At 41.2% G+C, this 22,849-nt stretch overlaps 1 pseudogene; it reads left to right on the forward strand.

The window, feature by feature from the left end:
• The first annotated feature begins 8,899 nt into the window (after window positions 1–8,899).
• Window positions 8,900–10,884, forward strand: LOC110145178 (tubulin alpha-1A chain-like; annotated as a pseudogene).
• The last annotated feature ends 11,965 nt before the right edge of the window (window positions 10,885–22,849 follow it).

Here is a 22,849-nt window from a genome sequence, read left to right on the forward strand (position 1 = left end):
AGGATGTGAGACATGTTAGCAGTCATGTAGAAAAATACAACTTTTAATAGATGAAATAAAGTGTTCAGTGAATTTAAGTGACCGTCTCCATAGACCACTTACAGCAGAGAAAATGACACCACTACAAACATGAAAATCAAGACAAACACAGGATTTTAAGTTTAAAATATTCTAAACAATAGGTATGGCCATTTATACACAAATATATAGGATTCAATTTGACATTTTGAGTGTGCCTGTAATATGGCAAAAACAAAAACAACTAAGCAATAGACCCTGCCCATGAAGGTACAACACAAACAGAAACAGTACAATAAAGCAGACCCTATGCCTTTACAGGGGCTTCCCTGGTGATGCAGATGGTAAAGAATCTACCTGCAATGTAGGAGACCTGGGTTCAATCCCTGGATTGGGAAGATGCCCTAGAGAAGGGAATGGCAACCCACTCTGGTCTCCTTGCCTGGAAGAATCCCATGGACAGAGGAGCCTGGCAGGCTACAGTCCACAGGGTCACAAAGAGTCAGACACAACTGAGTGGTTAATCATATGCCTTTACAGAGTTACGAAGCAAGCTTTGTGGGGGCACCATTGATGGAACAAGTAACGCCACACTAAAGAGGAAGAGGGCTTCCCAGGTTCCTCAGTGGGTAAAGAATCCACCTGCAATGCAGGAAATGAAGGAGACATGGGTTCAATCACTGGGTGGGGAAGATCCCCTGGAGGAGGGCATGGCAACCCACTCCAGTATTTTTGCCTGGAGAATCCCATGGACAGAGGAGCCTGGAGGGCCACAGTGCATAGGGTCGTAAAAGAGTCAGACATGATTGAATAGACTAAGCACGCATGCAAAGAGGAAGAAGATTAAGGCTACTGTTAAAGAAACATTGCAGAAGCAAAGAAGAGTCACAAAATGTCCCGGCATGGAGAGAAAACCGTGAGGAACTTCATAAGGTGGTTGTTTAGACTGCATAGGAAGAAATGGTAGGATACAATCTTGGAAACGCAGATTGCTATCAATTGTGAGGACGTTCTGCCCACGTCCATTTACTAAAGGAATAAGAAATGTTTCCCTGAAATGTTTTATGCCAAGTACCCAAAGGAAGACTGGTGTGTCTTGTCTGACTCATGGCATCAGTGTTCAGCTCTTATCAGACAACTTCCTTTAACTCACAGGGGCTCTTTCTCAACCTGCTGGCTTCCTTCTCTGTCTCTGCTCATTCTGAAAGAAAAAATGAGCCCAGTAATTGAATATTAACCCAAATTCACACCCCATTACCTCATAACGCACAATTTCAACAGTAGAAAAGCATGATACTCCCCTGATATTGCAACAGGGTAAGAGTTTTCTCTTTTGAATAAAACTAGCTTCTATCCATGGTGGAGAGAAAAAGTTGGTATACAAGAACCTGATTTATAAGAACACAGACAACACAGTTTATATAAAGCATACCAGAGTCTGCCTGCCAATGCAGGAGACGAGCAAGACATGGGTTCAGTCCCTGGGTCAGGAAAATCCCCTGGAGGAGGAAATGGCAACCCACTCCAATATTCTTGCCTGGGAAACCCCATGGACAGAGGAACCTGGTGGGCTACAATCCTTGGGATCTCAAAACAGCTGGGCACAATTTGGCAACTAAATAACAACAATATCATATAGGTCAACAAGATGGGTGGATATTAGAACCCTAAAGCATAGTTAAAACAAGTTAGGCAATTGGTTTTAAACTGAGTTTTGAGAAATGATGATAATGTGATAATGATATGTGAAATGAGATACTGAAATGATATGTGAAATGGGATATTTCATGTTAAGGTCAATCATGTGCCTTTAAAAGCATTGCTCTAATCACTCATTATTCTTGAAGAAGTAATATAAATTATAATGTTGCTTACTATTGAAAGGCTCTTGTGCCAACTACTGCCACCACATAGCTTTTCTATGAGCATGGAAATCTCACAAGCCTGTGTGTACCTAACAATGGCATGTATACATGACATCATTGATTTCACTCACCAAGGACAAAATGAATCACATCAGAAACTGCTTCATTTCATGGGAGCCAAACAACATGTCAACTTCAAAACTATGGATTTCATATATTTCACTGAGAGTTCATATGCTAAAAACTCATGTCCTATTCTATTTTATTGAAACAAGGAAAGGCTAATGTCTTCTGCTTGGTGTATCTCCAAACCTGCTTTTTCATCTTGAGGAACTTACATTAATTCAAAACAATAGAGCAATTCTTTCTGATACAATGTTTTCTTCATGACATGCTTCTAAAATTCCATTTCCTGATGTTGTTCATTTCCTCTTTCAAAAAGGCCTTTTGAAGTTTCATTCATTAACCTGCTTCATGAGTTGAGGAAGGTAGACACTGCTTTCCTTTCCCCTTGCTTTCTGAGTCAGATATTTAGTTTCCTAATACATGCCTCTAGATCTGACCTTCTGGAATATTTGCTAGTGAAAACCAAAAATTTAATGACTTCTGAGTTTACCAAAAGCATCTATCATCTAACCAAATCTTGTGCATCCTTATTTCCCCTACTTGGATAACTCTACCTAAAATTCATCCTCTCATCTGCCTAACATTTATCACAGACCTCTGATGTCATCAGAAAGCAAGGAGAGGAAGTAGTGAGATGTGCCTTCTGCCTGGTGACATCAGTCCAATACACCCTCTATAATCTTGCCTCTCTTCCAGGAAATCTTGGATCACATTCCTTTTTATTTGTCCCAACTTTCAGTAGTTGGGCTGACAAACAGAGAAAGAAATTTATTGGAAGAATATGAGGTTTTGCACATTCTCAGGAAGACTAGAGAACTGTGTTCAGAATGAGAAAAAAAGGCAGTGGGAGGCTGAAACCACAGCCAAAATCACACCACAGAACCAGTCCAGCAAAAACACAACCACAAATCAGGGCTTCAAATACCAAAATCAAATAGACAAAAAAAAAAAAAAAAAAAAATGCCCACTACAACTTGATTGTGATACTCTACCTTATGGAATACCTACTTGACCACGTTTCTACATGCAGTAGTATAATTGGTCTCCTTATTTCTCTTTTAATCTTCCACCAGCTGGTACTGGAGTTCCCAAACTATGACCCGAGGTAGTCTAGGAGACCCAACAAGATATTTTAAATTTTCAAGGACGGCATAGCAGCATCTGTCAGATACTACTGCCCTTGAAGTGACTCACATTCTCATTAGATCATGCTACATTTCTTAAAGCTGGGCTTTCCATGATTGCTGCAATAAAAAGCAAGGACCACATGAAAATCAATGGGTAACAGGAAATGAGAGTGCAATGTCCAGACAGTCCAAGGTTAGTGAAGTTGGACTGTGCCCAGTAGGTACACACATCCTGTTAGTAACTGTCTATTCAAAATGAAACTAAACACTTTTTATTCAAGTATACATATATAATGCTTTATAAAGGGTTTTTCTGGTGGCTCAGATAGTAAAGAATCCGCCTGCAACGCGGGAGACCTGCGTTCAATCCCTGGGTTGGGAAGATCCCCTGGAGAAGGGAACGGCTACCCACTTCAGTATTCTCGCCTGGAGAATCCCATGGACAGAGGAGCCTGGCAGGCCCCAGTCCATGAGGTCGCAAAGAGTGACTGAGCGACTTTCACTTTCACTTTCATGCTTTATAAACGGCTACTTGGTTATTAAAACTGAACACTTAAACTTACTAAGGAGTTTAAACCTAAAAACAATTGAAACTGTTAGGTATTTCTTTTGGCCCAGGAAGTTTATAGGAAAAAATTATTGAGACACTAATGGTACCATGAGCCAAAACAATTTAGGAAACTCTGAACTAGTGCAGTGTTTATTGGCTAAAAACTAAATGCTTTTGGGGACTTCTCTGGTGGTACAATGGTTAAGAATCTACCTTGAAATGCAGGAGATAAGGTTCAATCCCTGGTCAGGGAACTAAGATCCCATGTGCCTCACAGTTTGGTAAAAAAAAAAAGAATTTGTAATCAAAAAACTCCAAGCAAACAAAAGTACAAGACTGGACAGCTTCACAGGGCAATTCTATCAAACATATAAAGAAGAACTAATGTCTATCCTTCTCAAAGTATTGCAAAAAATTGAAGAGGAGGGAACACTCCCAAATTTATTCTTTGATGTCATATTACCCTGATACCAAAACCAGACAAAGATACTACTTGAAAGAAAATCATAGGCCGACATCTCTGGGGAATATAAATGCAAAAATAATCAGCAAAATATCAGCAAACTGAATTCAACAATATATAAAAATGATCACACTCCTTGATCAAGTGGGATTTATTCTAGGGATGTAATATCTGCAAATTAACCAACGGGACACACCATATTAACAAAAGGGTGGATAAAAATCATAATCATCTCAAAGTGAAAAGTGAGGGTGTTAGTCACTCAGTCATGTCCAACTCTTTGTGACCCCATGAACTGTAGCCCACCAGGCTTCTCTGTCCACGGAATTCTCCATGCAAGAATACTGAAGTGGGTAGCTGTTCCCTTCTCCAGGGGATCTTCCTGACCCAGGATCGAACCTGAGTTTCCTACACTGCAGGAAGATTCTTTACTCTCTGACTCTGAGCCATAATCATTTCAAAAGATGCAGAAAAGGCATTTGGCAAAATTCAACATCCATTTATGACATAAACTCTCATCGAAAGTCCTATTGAGGGAACATATCTCAACATAATAAAGGCCATATATGAAAAACCTACAGCTAACACCACATGCGATGATGAAAAGTTGAAAGCTTTTCCTCTAAAATCAAGGACAAAACAAGGATGCCCAGTTTTGACACTTCCATTTAACATAGTATTGAAAGTCCTAGCCACATCAATCAGGCCAGAAAAATAAATAAAAGCATCCAAATTGGAAAAGAAGAAGTATAACTGTCCCTAGCTGCAGATGAAAGTGAAAGAGTGAGTCTCTCAGTTGTGTCCGGCTCTTTGTGACCCCACAGATTATAGCCTGCCAGGTTCCTCTGTCCATGGAATTTCCCAGGCAAGAATACTGGAGTGGATTGCCATTTCTTTTTCTGGGGCATCTTCCCCACCCAGGGATAGAACCCAAGTCTTCTGCATTGCAGGCATATTCCTTACCTTCTGAGCCACCAGGACCTACAATTCATTTGTAGATGACTTGATACTATATGTAGAAAACGCTAAAGTCTCCACCAAAAAATCTATTAGAACTAATAAGTGAAGTCAGTAAAGTTGCAAGATATAAGATTAATATACAGTTGATATTTATTATTTTAAGTTTAAATTTTGGAGTAAGTCATATGCAGTAATAGATAAGTAATACGGAGACTAAAAGAGATATAACAACTAAATGCAACATGTGACCCTGTACTGGATATTGAAAGCAAGGGAGGATGCTTTAAAGAACATTATTGAATAATTGGCAGAATTTGAATATTGACAGTGTATTATATCATAGCACTAAACTTCCTAAATGTGATCATTGAACTGTGGTTATGTGAGGAAATGTCCTTATTAAGAAATACATATTGAAGTATTTAGAAATAAAAGGATATGATATCTATAACTAACTTTTATATAATTTAGGAGAAAATTAACAATAATATATATTATGCGGGATTTCCCTGGTGGCTAAGACAGTGAAGCATCTACCTACAATGCGGGAGACCGGGATTCAATCCCTGGGTCTGGAAGATCTCCTGGAGAAGGCAATGGCACCCCACTCCAGTATTCTTGCCTGGAAAATCCCATGGATGGAGGAGCCTGGTGGGCTACAGTCCATGGGGTCGCAAAGAGTCGGACATGACTGAGTGACTTCACTCACTCAATATATATTATAAATGTTGCTCAGTCATGTCCAGCTCTTTGTGACCCCATGAACGGCAGCATGACAGGCTTTCCTATCCATCATCAACTCCTGGAGCTTGCTCAAACTCATGTCCATCAAGTTGGTGATGCCATCCAACCATCTCATCCTCTGTTGTCTCCTTTTCTTCCTGCCTTCAATCTTTCCCAGCATCAGAGTTTTTTCCAATGAGTCAGTTCTTCACATCAAGTGGCCAAAGTATTGGAGTTTCAGCTTCAACATCAGTCCTTCCAATGAATATTCAGGACTTATTTCCTGTAGGATTGACTGGTTTGATCTCCTTACCATCCAAGGGACTCTGAGTGATAAGGTAAATGTGGCAAATAGCAGATCTGGATTAAAGGTACTCAAGAAATTTTTGTAATTTTCTTGCAACTCATCTGTAACCGTTAAAGTATTTTTTTAAAGGTTTTGTCCCAAAATGGTTAAATGGAGCAATTGGTCACATGCAGTTTGGCCTAAAATGTATTGTTTTCAGTATTTTAACACATTATTGATCAGAGATGTATTAACACCATAGGCATTAGCTTCTGCAAAAATCCCTAGTCAATAACGTGTTAAACTGTAATAAGGCTTTTATTTTCTTTGGTAAGAAATAGAAAGTGTTTCGATCATTTAATAGTGATAACCTTTCCTCCTTTAGGTGCTTTGAAAACCAAATAGTAGCATAAATATTTTGTGTATATCGTATTTTCAGGAAGTAATTACATCTGAATAATTTAGATTAAAATACTACTTATAATTTTCTGTATTTAAGTCCTATACTTATTCTGAACTAGAAAGATTTGGACCAAGTAAGGAGATTTGAAAAAAAAATGAAGAGTTAATGACCAACTCTAAAGTCTACCTGGTGTAAAATGTCAAAATGTAACTTTGGTAACTTCCTGATACCTGTCAACACTCCATGATGATCTGATTTGCCACCATACTCCTCCACTTTCCTGTGATTGTCCAGGGGTGTTTTCTGGTTAGAAAATTTCATATTACTTAATTTCTTTACATTTTAATTCTTCACATTTTAAAGTAAGCTTCATGGAAACAATGCAGTCATTGTCCCCCACACCAATCTCCATCCCTCATCTCCCCTGTGTCATTCCATTTTCTTGCTTTTACCTTCTTTGACCCTGTTACCCTTCCCCATTGTATCCTTCTCTATCTTTTCTTTTTTAAATTGAAAACTTTCTTCCTGGTTCTCCATACCAGCCACACCTTGGTTTCAGCTTTCATCATCTCATGCTTAGATCACCGTAACCATCTCAAAACTAGTCTTCTGCCTCTAGGCTCTCCCAACAAACCCACATGTTACAGAAGCATTTATTTTTAGAAATTCAAAATCTATATACTTGTCTATAATATCCAATTTAAACTTTCCAGAATGATACTCAAGGTCCTCCAGGACTAGCACCAAATAACTAATACTAGTACCTTAGTTAGCTCCCACAATTTCCCAGCACAAAATCTCCTCCCCAGCCATCTAGGTTTTTGCTGTCATTTCCTTATTTCTAAGAGATCAAACCACATTTTTTCCTCCTTAAATAACCTCAGAGAGCTTTGTTTCTCTCTTCTTTCCCAGTTATCCATCACTGACATATTTAGGACAAAGGTCAAGAGGTTTCCCTGGTGGCTCAGATGGTAAAGAATCCACCTGCAATGCAGGAGACCTGAGTTCTATCCCTGGGTTGGGAAGATCCCTTGGAGAAGGGCATGACAACCCACTCCAGTATTCTTGCCTGGAGAATCCCCATAGACAGAGGAGCCTGGCTGGCTACAGTCCATGGAGTTGCAAAAAGTCGGACACAACTGAGCAACTTTCACTCAAGAGGTTTACTTCTATTTAGGAGCAGACACCAAAGATGCCCTGGGCCAGGTCCCTTTGGCCCATTTGACATTTGTACCACTACTGTGAATGGTTGCATGAATATTGCAACGCTCTGGCTTCAGTCTTATACCGTCTAAGCAGGGTTATAGCCTGGAAGTACAGGAGAGTTAATAAATGATAAGGGATTGAAGTCAGTGGATAAATGCCCCAGCCTCCCCACCCTTAACTGAACAATTCAGTTATTGTTCAGTCACTAAGTCATATTTGCCTCTTTGTGACCCCATGGACTGCTGAGCCACATTCTATGCGGTTCTACAGATAATCCTCAGAGTAAAGGAGTCTCATTTTACCACAGTGATTTCTATCTGGGTAGCATACCCTTTACTGACTCTCTTTTTCTTGTCTTACTCTTCTCACTTCCTCACTCTGTTTCCTGGGATTTATAGCTTCAGTCCTCAGGTAAAGGCACTTGAATTTGTTATATCCAAGTCCTGGCTTAGGCTCCACTTTTGCAGGACCCAAGACATAAAACAATACTCATTATTCTTCTATTCCTTTATTAACAAAACCCCACATTTTAGCTGCACCCATGGCCACATAATTAAGAGGTTACATTTTTCCACCATCTTTGCAACTAAATGAGTATATGTGACTTGTTTACCAATGGGATATATGTGAACTTATATGCCAAGCCTAGACATTAAAAGAATTACAGATGAGCTTTTCTTTCTCCTTTTTCTGTTCCCAATGGCTGAGAGGAAGGTGTGATGGCAAGAGCCGCAACAGCCATGATGGACCCAGAGATGGAAGCCATCTTTTAAGGACAGACTGATCTGCCCATCCCACTCTGTGTATTACCTCACTGTGAGCTGATACAGGAGAGAAAAATACGCTTTTCTCTTCTCGAGTCATGGTATCATAGACATCTCTGTTTTAAAGCGGCTTAAACAATATCCTTAATTTTGACAAAGTCATACAGCTTTTAAGTAAGAGATTTCACAACTCGAGCTCTTAGCAAGCCATTCATTTGTTGTGGCTATGTAATATCCCTCTTATGTGTCTACATTTTGGGTCAGTAAAAAGACTGAGTAATACTGCAGTATGTATGACATGTTCCAGAAGAGACGATTTCCCTCCCTTTTTCCAGTGGAGGAGGGAAGGCGTGGGTCTGAGTCCCTTCAAGAATACAAATAAAGCCAGTTCTCTTATATCGACTGCCTATGAGTTGCTCTGTAAGAAGCAACAACCTTGCTTTCTCCTCTCTGCCATCCCTGGGCAGCCATAAAATAGCAGCTCTGTATCAGTGCATCTCCATCCATGCTGGCCAGGATGGTGTCCAGATCAGCATTGCTGGCTGGGAGCTCTACTGCCTGGAAGATGGCACCCGGTCCAATGGCCAGATGCCAAGTGACAAGACCACTGGGGCAAGAGACGACTCCTTCAACATTTTCTTCACAGAGACAAGTGCTGGGAGGCATGTGCCTAGGGCAGTTTTGCAGACCTGGAACTCACAGTCATTGATGAAGTTTGCATAGGCACGTACCGCCAGCTCTTCCACCTTGAGCAGCTCATCACAGACAAGGAAAGTGTTGTCAGTAACCATGCCCAACATTATTTTAGTACACCACTGGCCAGGTGACAGTTCGACCATGAAGAAAACTGAGCACAGAAGAACTGATGCTTTCGAACTGCGGTGTTGGAGAAGACTCTTAAGAGTCCCTGGGACTGCAAGTAGATCCAAACAGTCCATCCTAAAGGAGATCAGTCCTGAATATTCATTGGAAGGGCTGATGCTGAAGCTGAAGCTCCAATACTCTGGCCACCCCATGCGAAGAACTGACTCATTGGAAAAAACCCTGATGCTGGGAAAGATTGAGGACAGGAGGAGAAGGGGACGACAGAGGATGAGATGGTTGGATGGCATCACCGACTCAATGGATATGAGTTTGAGCAAGTTCCAGGAGTTGGTGTCGGACAGGGAAGCCTAACGTGCTGCAGTCCATGGGGTCGCAAAGAGTCAGACACAACTAAGTGACTGAACTGAACTGACCAGCAAGCAGATCCCTAACCTCATCATGCACGAAACTCAGAAACTGACTGACCAGTCACAGGTCTTCAAGGCTCCGCAGTTCTCCACCGAGAGAACTGGTTCTAGGCTCACTGCCGTGCTGGTGGAATATCTGTTGATTATGCCAAGGAGTCCAAGCTGGAGTCCTCCATTTACTCAGTCACCCCAGGTTTCCATAGCTGTAGTTGAGCCCTACAACTCCATCATCACCACCCACGCCTCCTGGAGCACTCTGGCTGTGCTTTCATGGTAGACAATGAGGGCACCTATGACATCTGTCTTAGAAACCTTGATATTGAGTAACCAACATTTACTAACCTAAACATCAAGGTTTGTCCTCCATAACTGCTTCCCTAAGGTTTGATGGAACCCTGAATGTTTGGTGCATTTTTCTTTGTTTTTATTTATTTATTTTGGCCACTTCTGCACTGCAAGATCTTAATTCCCTGATCAGGGATGGAACCTATGCCCACTGCCATGGAAGTATTGAGTCTTAACCACTGGACCACCAGGGAAGTCCTAGAACCCTGAATGTTGATCTGACAGAATTCCAGACCAACCTGGTGCCCTATCCCTGCATCCACTTCCCCTGGCCACATATGCCCCTGTCATCTCTGCTGAGAAAGCCTACCATGAAAGGCAGAGGTCACCAGTGCTTGCTTTGAGTCAGCTAACTAGATGGTGAAATGTGACCTTCACCATGGTAAATGCATGGCCCACTGCCTATTGTACCATGGCGATTTGGTTCCCAAAGATGTCAGTACTGCCACTGTCATCATCAAGACCAAGGGTACCATCCAGTTCATGGAATGGTGCCCCACTGGCTTCAGAGTTGACATTAGCTACTAGCCTCCCACTGTGATACCTGGCAGACTCCTGGCCAAAGGACAGTCAGCTGTGTGCATGCTGAGCAACACCACAGCCATCGCTGAGGCCTGAGCTCGCTTAGATCACAGGTTTGACCTGATGCCTGCCAAGTGTGCCTTTGTTCACTGGCACAAGGGTGAGGGCATGCAGGAAGGAGAGTTTTCTGAGGCCCGTGTGGACACGGCTGCCCTTGAGAAGGGTTATGTGGACATTGATGTGGATTCTGTTGAAAGAGAGGTAGAAGAAAAAGGAGAGAAATACTCAAGTTAAAAACGTCACACAGGTATTGCTTTTACAGGGAAGTTTATTCTATTTTAAACATGGAAAAGCTGTGGTCCAATCATTTAATTTGCATGTAGCAGTGTATATCCTCATATACAATTATTGCTTTTTAAAAATGATACTTTGTTACAGACCCAAGCTATCCATTTTTTTCTCTGATGGGTTTGGATAAAATCTTTCCTGTCTTAAATGAAAATGCAAACAAAATGAAGAAGCTGTGAAGCTATACAGAAAACCTAAAATCTACTGTCATTTTTACAATACTCAAGGCAAAATATTTACTCATAACATGGGCTGAACTGTGACCCCCCCGCCAAAGTTCATGTATTGAAGTCCTAACCTCCAACCTGTGTCTCAGAATGTGACTATATTTGGAAATAAAATATTTAAAGTAACACTTAATTTTTAAAAAGGCCATTTAAGGAGGGCCCTAACCCAATCTGACTAGTGTCTTCATAATAACAGGAAATTTTAACACACACAGATATCAAGGAGGTTCACGCAGAGAAAAGACCATGATAAGAGGCAGGGAGAGGGTGGCCCTCTCTCTATCTGCAAGCCAAGGAAAAGGGCCCGAGAGGAAACCAAACCATCAACTTGGTCCAAGACAACTTGATCTTGACCTTGATCTTAATCTTGGACTTCCAATCTCCAGGCTATGAGAAATAAACATCTACTATTTAAGCCACCTAATCCCTGGATCAAGAAGATCCCCTGGAGAAGGAAATGGCAACCCACTCCAAACTTCTTGCCTGGGAAATCCCGTGGACAGAGGAGCCTGGCGGGCTGTAGCCAATAGCATTGCAGAGTCGGACGTGACTGAGTAACTGAGAGTTGACGCTGAGTCCTAGGTACTTTGTTATAGCAGCCCTAGCAAAGTAATAACATCATTCACCTTAAAAATAGCAGAAGGACCTAGCCTCTAATTCCACTGGATTTAAATGAGTAATGAATAGTGATGGTGTCCTACTGCTGGGAAACATCAAGAACAGTTTTCTCTATAGCAAGCCATTCATTAAAAAAACACATTTTAATTCAGCTTTGACTAAGGGAGATGAGTAGTGGCATGACCTAGCTTAGACATTTGTAACATTCAGAAAGGACACAAGAGCCTCTGTGAACCGTTCTCACTTGGCTAAATGTAAAATGACATTGGTCTAGATTCATCTGAGATGATGAAGCAGCAGAATTCTGAACAACAAGCTGAGCAGCTGCATGAACTTCCAGAAGTGAAGAGTTTCGTACACAAACCATTAAAATTTTATCAAAAGCAGGCCACAAGATGTCAGAGGAAAATGAGGCTTTGCAACTTTAAAACATATATATATTCATGTTTGATTTTCAACAAACCAATTATTTCTATGGTTATAGGATGCTTCCTATCTTCTGATGTGAAATATCTTAAACACAAAATGTCAGAAGCTGCACTTTTCCTGGAAATTACCCTCTAGCATGTATTCAGTTTTGGGTGTTGGCGCTGTCATCCTCAGAGTCACTCAAGCCAGAATCTCATTTTTGTGTCGACCTTCTCTTCCATGTCTTTTTATAAAAGAGCATCCTGAGATAACATTTTAAAACTGTCACTACTTGCAACCATTTATCTCTGTGAATCAAAATTATCTTGGCACTGCACAACAAACAAAACTCAGCCATAAAAAAATTCCAAGGCTGAGGCTAATATAAGACTATAAGACTCACATCATACCTCTCCAAAAAGTCTCCCTGGACCACCAAGGTCCAGTTAGAAGGACATATCCACATTTGGGGTTTTTGTGGGGGGGTGGATAGCTTTTTGTTTGGTTTTTTATTTATCTTCAAGAGGCAAATTTATTTTTAAGGAAAGAATGTGACAAAAAGTTTTTTTTTTTTTAAGGAAAAAAATATACGAAAAGTGTGCATGAGTCTCTTCTAAAATACCTTTTCTGTTTTAATTAAAAAGCTTTAAATTCCTAGCTCATCATGAAGTTCTTTCAGTTTGGTTTTTAAAGTTCTCTTAAAAACTTAGGATGTAAAGAAACAATGAAAAAGTGACCATCAAAAGTAGAACAAAGTTAAAGTTTTTAATGTAAATGAATTCAAGTATGTAATTTTTAGAAACTTACCAGAATAAGAAGGTTCAGAAAGAGAAAAACAAATATCACATATATGTGGATATATATGTGTGGATATAAATAATGACTATATGTGAAACCTAGAAAAAAGTGGTACAGATGAACCTACTTGTAGGACACGAATAGATATGGAGACATAGAGAACAGATATATGGACACAGGCGGGGAAGGGGAGGGCGGGACAAACTGGGAGATGGAGATAGACACATATATACTATCATGTATAAAACAGATAGCGAGTGAGAACCAGCTGTATAGCCCAAGGAGCTCAGCTCAGTATTCTGTGATGACCTAGGTAGGTGATATAGGGTGGGGAAGTCCAAGCGGGACAGGAGAGCTGTGTCCGTATAGCTGATTCACTTCACTGCACAGCAGAAATGAACACAACAGTGTAAATCAATTATACTCTAATTAAAAAATATATATACACAGGATACTTAGAAGGTGTGGGATGTTCAACAGTCCTTGAAAAGCACAGACAGGATGATACAACACAAGAAACACATATTTCATCTCCTGCTGTGTCATCTTCCCAGAAGATCGAATGTCAGTAGCTAATTGTAAAATGCATGAAATGATACTGGACTGATGATGCATGCTTTTAACTTTTATATTTATCTATCTCCCTTGCTCACTAAACTCTGAGCTTCCGGAGTACAGACTGCTACCACAAGGTAGACGTTTATAAATAATTGATAAAAATGGAGGAAGGTGCAGGATACAGGGTTAATACACAAAAGTCAATCGATTTCCTACAAACCAAGAATTTACAAATAGAATTTGCAATTAAAAACATAACATCATTTATACTAGTACCCTCCAAAAATGAAACACTTAGGTATTAAAACAAATCTAACAAAATATGTGCAAGATGACTGAGGAAAACTACGAAACTCTGATAAACAAAATCAAAGAACTAAGTAAATGAAAAGACAGTCTACATTCATGAATGAAAGTGAAAGGGTTAGTTGCTCAGTCATGTTCCACTCTTTGCAAGCCCATGGACTGTAGCCTGCCAGGCTCCTCTGTCCATGGAATTCTCCAGGCACAAATACTGGAATGGGTTGCCATGCCCTCCTCCAGGGGATCCTCCCAACCCAGGGATCAAACCCAGGTCTCCCACATTTCAGGCAGATTCTTTACTGTCTGAGCCCCCAGGGAATCCCATGAGTACTGAAGTGGTACCCTATCCCTTCTCTGGAAGATCTTCCCAACACAGGAATCAAACCAGGGTCTCCTGTATTGCAGGCGGATTCTTTACCAGCTGAGCTACCAGAGAAGCAATGGGATATTATTTAGTGCTAAAAAAAGAAATGAGCTATCAGTCCATGAAAAGACATGGAGGAAACTTCAATACATGTTACTAAGTGAAAGCAATCAATCTGAAATTTAAAACACAAAACTGTAAAATGACAGGACACTCTTCCAACTACAGGACATTCTTGAAAAAGCAAAAATGGGGGCAATAAGATCAGTGGTTGCCAGAGGAAACAGTAGGAGAGAGATGAAAAGGCAGAGGACAGAGTGTTTTAGGCAGTGAAAATACTCTGTATGACATTTTAATGATTAACATATGTCATTATACATTTGTCCAAACCTACAGATATACAATACCCAGGATGAATCCTAAGGTAAACTGTGGACTTGGGTAATCATTCTGTGTCAATACCAATTTTTGGTTTAAAAAAAAATTACCATTCTATTGACTGATGTTGATAACAAGAGAAGCTATGCAGATGTGGTGGCAGGGAAGACATGGGAAATCTCTGTACCTTGCCCTCAGTTTTGTTGTAAACCCAAAACTGCTCTAAAAAACATTGTATTTCAAAAAAGGAAGGAAGGAGGGTTGACAGTAGGGAGGGAAGAAGGAAAAAGACAAGTGCAGAGGAAGGGCTTACAAATGAGGCTAAGCCTTGCCTGTTATGGTAAAATCTGGAGGAAATATTGACAAGACCTTTCTTCAAGTTATCTCTAATATCCGGCTTCCCTTTGCTTTCATTCTCTTCATCCAGCTTCCCGCTAACTGGAAATTCCCACTGTTAGAGATTCATTTTTCTGATTAAGAATTAGGGACTCTTCAAGAAACCAGTCACTTGGGATCGGGATGGGGAATACTTGTAAATCCATGGTTGACTCATGTCAATGTATGGCAAAAACCACTACAATATTATAAAGTAATTAGCCTCCAACTAATAGAAATAAATGGAAAAAAAAAAAAGAAACCAGTCACTTAACTTTAAGTACTCCTCTGCCTCTAAACTATGACAGCATGTTCCCAAGGCTTCAGACTTGCTTAACCGAAAGGAGAGGAGGCCTGGGAAAAGCAAGCACAGAAAAAGAAGAGAATGCGCCCCATACCATGCCAGTTTCCCAGGGTAGATGGAAAAGAGGGGGTGGGATGGGACACATTCATGCACAGCAATTCAGTGCCCAGTTATGACATGTTTAAACACTGCCTTTATTGTGTTTTTCCCGGCAGCTCTGTGAGACAGGAGGGTGGCACACATTTCTTCCTTTGGAGAAACTGAACTCCTCGAAGAGTAAATAGAGGCAGAGCTGGAAAGAGCCAGTCAACTCTTTAAAAGTCTTCTCTGTCCCAGACCATTGAGAGAGAGGGAGAGACTGCGTGGCCATCCTAATGATAACATGCTGATTCTGTTTGACTAAGGCTGCACCAGATTAGCAGGCCGTAATTACAGCTAACATGCGTGTCTCTGATACAGCTGAGGGAATGTCTGTTTTACTGAACTGAATGCCTGGGAGGGTTAAGCCAGGCAGCCTCCTGCTCTGAAAGTGATAGGGCTGTTTCAGCATCACAGTGGATAGTTCATCTGAGCAGCAGGATTTCCTACAGCTTAGGTTTCAGATGCTTTACTCTGATTTCTGAGGCGATAAAGAAATTTGCTCATCTTTAAATGGTGTTTTTAGTGACCACACCACTGGAAAACCTTTAGTACCTTCTTTTGCCCCTGGGTGGGAAGAGATCTGCCTTTTTATTGTTACATGACTTTACTCAGGACATCTTTTCAGCGAATGGTTTTCCGCCCAGTTCTCACCCCTTTCATTCTCTTGGATGCTTTACGGAAATAACACAGCCTGTCGTTAGGACCCTTGCTTCATCAGTCGAAGCTGAGTTTTATTTCTGATTCCTTGAGACTTGGAAATCAATCTGGTCACTTTTTCACTGGTGATTTTCTAGAGTGGATGGGAGAATATCCTCACATTCTGCTAGAATGTCTTAGTGGCTGCTCTTTTCTCTGTCTGGTCCTTTATTCATCCCTGTCAACTTTTAAATCTTAAAGCAAATTGTAGGCTATAATTTGATAAACATTTCAAGACATAAATCAAGGTGAGATAAGTATGCTGAGGGCAAAGTTGTGAGTAAAGAGAAAGGGGTCTGTTTCATTTTTCCCCCAAACCATCCCAAACTTCCCTTAAATAGAGTCCACAGTTTGCGGGTTCTCTAATGAAGAGTGGCCGAGAGGCACGCTGACATTTGAGGCATACTATTATCATTGTTTTTTCATTCCTTCTCCTTAATTGGGGGCTTAAAAGGAAGGTTGCCCACAGTTTCTGACAAAGAGCATTAGCCTCATCAGAATGAAATGCCTGATCCTGGAGCTCTTTCCTGAAGACTTGGCGGCTTTTGTTGAGGTGCTGGGTGGAGTCTGACATTCCCTACCTTTGTGGAATGCAAGAATACCCTGACTGAGGATTAGTCAGGGAGCTTCGTGAAACCTCTAACCCTGAAGGCTTCATTTTCTAGAATTGATTTCAGTATTCCTCAACAGTAAGGCAATGGGACAGACTAAATCAGTTTTTGCTGAGTTTTGCAGTTTGACTGAGACCCACAATAAGAAATATGTCTGATACCAAACACATACATGTACATGAATACACATGAGCACACACGACAAAAATTTCAGAGAGCAATATTTATCCTTAGTACTTGCAAGTCCTTCTACTTTCCATTCCATTCTATTTCATTTTTTACAGGCAAATCTCCACACGCTGGTTTCACACACTAAGGAGGTGCAACCCACAGTTTGCAAAACCCTCAACGGGACACCCTTTGACTTATTTTTCTAACCCTGTAAGTCAATATAGAGAGCTTTGGAACTGAGGACAAGCCTGAGGTATGGAATAAAGGAATCCAATCAGCTCTGGTTTGTTATGTTTTCAAATCTCTCTGTGTGTTCAGCCTCTTCATCCCAGAGAGGATTCCATTATCTTTGCTCAAAGAGCAGACATGGCTCTGGCGGTGTCGCCTGCTTCTCTTTGATCCCAGCCCTTCCCCCAAACCTCCCTTCGACGCTGGGGGAGGCTGTTCAGAGCCTGCGGGTTTGCTGGGCCGGCAGCCTGCTGCGAGTTCACTGTGTTGTTTGACTGTTTCCCACTCCAACCTGCTCCATTGGCCTGCTGAGCTTTCATTCCCCGACCTGCCAGGTTAATGAGATGATTGTTCTACTTTTATTGTTCTTCTCCTACTTCATACAGGGTTTGTCAGCTTGTCCCTGTAATGACTTTTAGTTTGTTGCTGAGATGACAAAAGTGGGTGGTGACTGTATTTTAGGAAGTGTTTCTTCATCAGTCAAAAATTCAATCTGGGAAGAGTTTATCCTCTCTAAAAGGATAATTTGAAAATAAGATGTTTTTGCACAAAGACAATTCAATGCATCTTAAGCACATTTTAAAAAAAGGAAATATATCATCAACATCAAATTAATTATACAGCATTTTAGGTTCCAATTATCATTGGGGTCAGGAAGATAAAGTAACAAACTCATTATATTACTTATTTTACCCGTAATATTCAGCAACACTAGCTGTTGTAACTGTTAGTTACAAAGCAAGGTATGTAAAACACATTCCATGATGTCAAAGCATCTAGACTTTCATAAGGGAGATAAGAAACGCAGCTAAATACGCTTCTATAGATAAGATTCTAATAAGTGACTTGGACACAGGACAGAACAAAATCCAGTCATAGTATCACTCCTTTTGCAGAATTCATTAGAGTAAATTTTCAAAATATGAACTTATCAAATTTCTCTATTTTAATTAAATGCAAGATTAAATGAATGAATGAATGAATGCATACAGGGTGCCTCTGCTCTACCATGTGATGATGAAATTGTCGTCCTATTGATCTTTGATTTCTTCATGTTCTTCTTGAAAGAACTAGCTGCCTAAGAACTGGACTGACAAGGAAAGAGAGCCCCACACAGGGGACACAGACCCTGAGAAACACAAGAGGCCTGTAAATAAAGCCATCAGACTCAGGTCTGTCCTTCCCCTCTGTCCATCTGGAGCAATGTTAGCCAACAGAAGCACAAAGTGAGCCATACATGGAATTATAAATTTTATAGCAGCCACAGTTTTAAAAGTCAAAAGAAACATAAATGTATTTTAATATATTGTATTTAACTGATTATCTCTAGAATATTAACATTAAAGCATGTAATCAATGTTAAAAATATTAACAAGATATTTCAGTTTGGGGGGTGGTTATTATTCCCACAGAGCTTCGAGCAGCCACATCGCAAGAGTTCAATGACCTCTAGGGCCTACTGTTCTGGGACAACACAGGTCTAGCTCAAGTAGCAGAATTGGAGATGAGCCTGGGGTAGTTAATGAGCTTCTCTAACACTTAAAGGAAAGGACTTTTACTGCATGGAGGGGAAAAGCCTGAAAAGTATTTCTCTGTGCATATTAATGGAGAAATGGGAGCTGCCAACTCAAGACTGACCCTACTTCTTTCTCCTTCCAGCCTCTCTGACCTGGGTTGATGAGAGAGAACTGGTATGGGGTCTCCCCTGCTCCCCCAGTACCCCAACACCAGCATCTGCTCTAAGGAAAACACGACCCCTACAGACATCACACCAGGGCCATACCTTGCAGCTGATAAATGCTTCCATATAATATCTCATTTAATCATGTTAACCACATTGTGAAGTAGTTAGTGGAAGTATTGTTATCCTCATTTTATAAATGAATAACAGGAGCTCAGAGAGATTAAATGATCTGTCCAAAGTAGCACAGTTACTATTCAAGTGTCTGGAAGCTTAAGCTAGCATGTGTCCCACAAAGCCACAATGGCCTGGTGAAAGGAAGTAACACTTTTTCCTTTGGCAACACCCCAAATCTTTCTACCACCCCCTGCAAAAAAAAAAAAAAAAAGTGGAGTCAGAAAGAGAAAAACAAATGTTATTTTAGTCGCTCAGTTGTATCTGACTATTTTGCGACTCCATGGATGACAGCCTGCCAGGCTCCTCTGTCGGTGGGATTTCCCAGGCAAGGATACTGGAGTGGGTTGCATTTCCTTCTCCAGGGATCTTCCAACCCAGCAATCCAACCTGCATCTCCTGCATTGGCAGGCGGTTCTTTACCACTAAGACATCAGGGAAGCTCAAATATGGCATATTAAAGCATATATATGGAATCTAGAAAAAATGGTACAGATGAACCTATTTTCAGGGCAAGGGTGCCCTGAAAATGATGACATAGAGAAAGGACATGTGGACACAGTAGGGGAAGGAGAGGGTGGGATAAATTGGGAGAGTAGAATTAACATATAGAATTAACATGCATAGACTACCACACGTAAAACCGATAGCTAGTGGGAAGCTGCTGTGTATCACAGGGAGCTCAGCTCAGCCTAGATTGAGACTGTGGGGAAGGAGAATCCAAAGGGATGGGATACATGTATACATAGATCTGGTTCACGTTTTCTACAACAGAAACTATCACAACATTGTAAAGCAATTATATTTCAATGAGGGGGGGAAACTGATGGTCACTTTACAAAAGTAATAATTAACCTCTTGGCCAACTGAGCTTGTAACTGGTTTTGTTTCTGTTTTGTTTAAGTTGGATATTGTCGTCGCATCTAGCAATGTAGAATATCTCACTCCTGAGAGCAAGTTAATACATCACATCCAATGCAAAAGGCCAGGTTTTTACACTGGCTCTGAAATGTGTGCAATCATTTCTGTCCGGGCAAACAAACAGAGTGGAGCAGCAGCCTGTTTGTCATATGAGATGCTGGCTGACGCCCAGCCCACAGAACGGTGGCTTACCTACCAACAATACCTCCCTTTCAGGCAACGCCTGCAGTTTTATGAGATCAGAACCCTCTGGGACTGAACTGCTCCAGTCAGCAGGCTCTAACTTTACTACTGCCATGTCGGAATGACAGTACTATCAACTTTTGATGCATGCTTCTTCCGACACTGGTGAAAAAGACTGAGATAGACCTTAAAGCCGGAGAGGTCACTCCTTGAGAACCCAAATTCTATCCTTTGGGAAAAGGTCCTTAGCATAAAAGACATTCCGTATGTTTATCACTCTCAATTTTAAAAACATAATGGGCTCAAGAGACTTGATCCGTTTACCAAATTGCATTCCTATTTTTATTCCTTTTATCTCACTCTGGAACCATTTTCATTCCTGGTTAGGCCACCGACGGTACCAATTCAAATTTTTTTCCCCTTTTATTTTATGCCTATTTTCTCAACTCTTGGCTACTCCTTCTCTCAGTTAACCTTTGACAAATAATAATGAAATAAGCTCGGCTAGTGGTAGTCAGCAAGAGTCCTGATGAAAACTGGGATGGTCTGGGAGCATCATAAAAGTCATCTGAGTAGCCCTCGGAGAGAAGACAAAACATCCCCCGGCTGGAAGCAAGCGGAAGCGTCTGGCTCATCTCATTCACAGAAGATCCTCTGGAGTTTCCCCACAGCTGCCACAGACATGCCAGTTCTGGTGACTTGCTGATTAAAGTGCTGAATGGTGAATCCTTTGCCCTACTTGCACGCCTCGCACTGTGACCTCCTCAGGGGTAAGCAAATGCTGGAAACGCAAAACAAAGACACTCGGGCCCACTAACCACTCCCATTGTCTAGCTTATCATTCAGTTCTAGCCTTTCCTTCCTCTCTAGGAAATGGACAGTACATAAAGGATAATATAAAACTTGCAGAAAAGTATTAAAATATCTGGACACTTTTGCAGTAACCAGCATTTTTCTTAGGGAGAGTAAAAGGCATAAATAAAGGAAATGTATCATTTTCCATCCCTGCCTCCCCCATAACTCCCTCTCTGGAAAACATACTCTGGACTTAGTAGCCAGTCAATATGGTGAACTACATGATCTGCTGGGCCAACTCAGGTACTTTATTAGCTATTTTCTGGGCTGTGCTATGCTATGCTTAGTTGCTCAGTCATGTCTGACTCTTTGCCACCCCATGGACTGTAGCCCGCCAGGCTCCTCTGTCCATAGGGATTCTGCAGGCAAGAAATACTGGAGCGGGTTACCATGCCCTCCCTCCAGGGGATCTTCCCAACCCAGGAGTCAAACCCAGGTCTCCTGCACTGCAGGTGATTTCTTTACCATCTGAGACACCAGGAAAGCCCAAGAATACTGGAGTGGGTAGTCTATGCCTTCTCCAGGGGATCTTCCCGACTTAGGAATCGAACTGGGGTCTCCTGAATTGCAGGCGGATTCTTTACCAGCTGTTTTAAAATAAAATTTTAGCCCAATCACTTACTAGCACATCAGGAACATAGGTGAGAACCCTAGCACTTTAAGGTTAGTGTCATTAAAAACAGTGACATTGGAACACAGTGACAAAGGAACACACATTGGAGCAAACACAATTTTTTTTATTGTCATCCGCACAAGTGTATGGGCTTCCCTGGTGGCTCAGATGGTAAAGAATCTGCCTGCAATGTGGGAGACCTGGGTTTGATCCCTAGGTTAGGAAGATCCCCTGGAGAAGGAACGAGCAACCCACTCTAGTATTCTCATTTGGATAATCCCATGGACAGAGGAGCTTGGCAGACCATGGGGTCGAAAAAAGTTGGACGTGACTGAGTGACTAGATGATGACGCACAAGTTTGCACAAGAGAATAAACATGGCAAGTTACATACTTCTACAGTGTAAATTCTACTGCACATACACTTTAAGCACCTCAAAAGACCCAGACGTTGCTAAAATATTCCACTGCTAAGATTCTGTCCTCTCTCTGTATCCTACATTTAAGATTTGAGCGATTTCTCTGTCTGGGATACCCCATAATTTCTTTGCTGGTGAAATGATGTGTTAACATTTAAAACATCAAATTATATGGCTGGAGGACTGGCTTCTTTGACCCAAGTGCCCTGTCTTTCTCAATCCTCAAATTCCCAATAGCTTTTGTTCTGTCTTTGCAACAGGCACATTGAAAGATATCCTAAATGGTATCTTACTTGGATTTAAGTGCAAAAGTATCTGCAAACACTGGTTTGGTTTGTAAAATATATAGAAAAGTTGCAAGAAAAGCAGTCTGATTGTCAATGTAGCCTATGTACTGGCGTGGTTTCAGGTCTTCTGTCTGAAAGTGTATATGCATACATTCCCAGGAGCTCTTGTCCAGAGCTTCATTTATTATTCTACTGGCTTCTCTAACACAAACACACACACGCTGGGAAAGTTTTTGATTCAGGAGAATTGCCTAGGGTGACTGTGTTGGAACAAATTCCGAGATAGGAATGTTCTTACCTATAAACACCACTGGGGCTGGGAAGAAGACACCGACCCACCCTCCTTCCAGCTCTTTCATGCCAAAAAATACAAGGAAAAATGTAACTCCCTGAGGGAGAGGGAGAGAAGCTGTGGTTTCACTTTAAATGAATAGCATTTAAAATTACAAACTAGAGTGAAGTAAGAAAACAAAACAAATATTGTTCAAGGCAAGCCTGCTAAGTCTCTTCATTGTATCTGACTCTTTGTGATCCTATCAACTGCAGCCCCGCCGGGCTCCTCTGTCCATGGGATTCTCCAGGCAAGCATGCTGGAGTGG

The sequence above is a fragment of the Odocoileus virginianus genome, chromosome 25 (assembly GCF_023699985.2).
Source record: "Odocoileus virginianus isolate 20LAN1187 ecotype Illinois chromosome 25, Ovbor_1.2, whole genome shotgun sequence".
Lineage (NCBI taxonomy): Eukaryota > Metazoa > Chordata > Mammalia > Artiodactyla > Cervidae > Odocoileus > Odocoileus virginianus.